Source organism: Gossypium hirsutum, chromosome A09, assembly GCF_007990345.1.
Source record: "Gossypium hirsutum isolate 1008001.06 chromosome A09, Gossypium_hirsutum_v2.1, whole genome shotgun sequence".
NCBI lineage: Eukaryota > Viridiplantae > Streptophyta > Magnoliopsida > Malvales > Malvaceae > Gossypium > Gossypium hirsutum.
The window spans coordinates 67,075,803-67,078,302 of NC_053432.1; the positions used below are offsets into that span (position 1 = coordinate 67,075,803).

At 33.2% G+C, this 2,500-nt stretch overlaps 1 non-coding gene and 1 pseudogene across 1 annotated transcript; both read right to left on the bottom strand.

Moving 5' to 3' along the window:
- Positions 1-2,500, bottom strand: part of LOC121206029 (protein Ycf2-like) — a 10,211-nt pseudogene that overhangs the window by 1,704 nt on the left and 6,007 nt on the right.
- On the bottom strand, positions 546-618 carry TRNAT-UGU (transfer RNA threonine (anticodon UGU)). Its single transcript has one exon. It is a non-coding gene; the product is annotated as a tRNA-Thr (tRNA).

Below are 2,500 nucleotides of genomic sequence, written 5' to 3' on the forward strand. Positions count from 1 at the left end.
CTCGGTAACGTGACATAAGGACTCCTTATTAATTTGAATTTTATTGAAATTTCATAAACCGAAATTAAAACTGAACTAAATGAAGCGAAATCGATTGAAGGATTGTACTACAAATATTAATGAGATGAATTGGATCAATATCCATACTTTACTTTTTTGTATTGTATATAATGTATACAAAAAATAGAAATAATAATATATATAATAATAATATATAAAAATAATATAAAATATTTAGAATATTTAGAATATATATAATAAAATAGATATAATATATAAATAAATTGAATATAATGTTAAATATATAAATAAATTAAACCAAAAGAGTTTCCTTTTTTTTCTTGATTTATTCTGCAAAGATCTAACTCCTCAAATTGATCCCTAATTGGAAGTTTCGACGAGATAATAAACAGATTGTTGACCTTTGGAAAGAATTGGAAAGAAAAGGGGAAAAAGCTTTTTCACTGTTTGTTCTTTGATTTCAAAAAAAAACATTCTAACTTACTAAATTATGTAAAAAAGGCAAAAAGCAAACAAATAGGGAAAGCCGGCTATCGGAATCGAACCGATGACCATCGCATTACAAATGCGATGCTCTAACCTCTGAGCTAAGCGGGCTCAAATAATAGAAATTTGGTATCCATAGGGATTCAGCAAACTATTAGATGTTATCTATTAATTATCTATTAGATATTCATAATTAATATGAATTATTAATATGAATTATAGACTCGAATTTAGAAAAACTAGAATTTTTTCTAATTTTTAATGCCATACTTAATATAAATATATAAATATAACATATTTAATATAATAATGGTAGATTCAATCTAATATTCAAGCTAATGTTGATAGAATCTAATAATTATAAAAATTCGATTTAAATTAAAATTTTATATATATATATTTATTAATATATATTTATTATTTATCTATATATTTATATATATTTAATATCTTTTTTTATATCTTAGTTATATTTCTTTTATATTAATATAACTACGGGATCACCCCAAGGACGCCTTCGGTATCCAGGGGTCGCGGACCGACCATAGAACCCTGTTCAATAAGTGGAATGCATTAGCTGTCCGCTCTCAGGTTGGGCAGTAAGGGTCGCAGAAGGGCAATCACTCATTCTTAAAACCAGCATTCTTAAGACCAAAGAGTCGGAGGGGGAAAGCTCTCCGCCGTTCCTGGTTTTCCTGTAGCAGGATCCTCCGGAACCACACCAGAGCGCCTTCTACTTCTAATAGGCCATGAACTAGATCAGAATCATTCTCAACGAACCCATAAGAAGTGATCCCATTTTTTCATCGGGTCCGGGTAGAGACCAAAGGTCTTGAGCGACCGATCCGGCAGAACAACTCAAAAGATAAAGAAGTATCGTTAATTTCTTCATGCTCGTTCCAAGCTCGAAGTACCATTTGTACAAATAAGAATCCCTTCGTTACATGATTTCTTCTTCATATAGATAGATATAGGATCTAAGGGGCAATTACTTAGAAGTACATTTTGTACAACAGCCCTTCCTATCTGATAGAAAAGGATCCCATGATCCTGAACCGATCTTACCTGGGATCGCAAATCCCAAGTTTGTCTATGAAGAGCAGATCTAATTGTATTAGTGTTTATAATTGATTTCTTCTGTGTAATACTAATCGATAGGGCCTCATTGGTAAGTGCTACAAGATCTCGTGCATTGGAACCCACGGTTATGGACCCGAATCCATTAGTATGGAACATTTTCTTTTCCAACTGAAATCCCCTAGTATATGAAAGAGTGAAAAAGTGCTTTCGTTGTTGTAGAATAAGAAGCCTTCGTATCTTAATACATGTATTTAATTTATTCGGGGCTATTAGAGTGGGATCTACTTTTTGGGGAATATGAGTCGAAGCAATAACAAGAATATTTCTAGTAGAACATATTTCACAATCCTTGGAGAGATAGTTCACTAATAGACCGAGGGATAAGTAATTCGCCTCATTCACATCCAGATCATGAATGTTTGGAATCCATATTATGCAATGAGACATTACTTTTGCTAGTTCGAATTGAAGGGTGATATAAAATCGGTCTATTTCCGACATCATATCCATAGTTAACGCATTCATCATAGTTAGAAGCTCCAGCTACGTATCAAGGTCACGATCAATAGCGTCACTATCATCAATAGCGTCACTAGCATCAATATCGTCACTAGCATCAATATCGTCACTATCATCAATATCGATACCATCAATAAGAAAACCTTTAAGCTTGTTATCCAGGAACTTGTTCAGAAATACTGTAATGAAAGGAACATAGGAGTTTGTCGCTAGGTATTTGAACAAATAGGATCGTCCGGTTCCTATAGAACCTATCACTAAAATATCCCTAGAGGGAGATGGGCTAAGCGGAGCGAAAAGGGTTTTCCACGAGACGGGAAATGAAAACTATTAGCCCCACACAAAGGTTGTGAATAAGTGATTGTCTGATAATGAGCAAGGAATATCCGCTTTC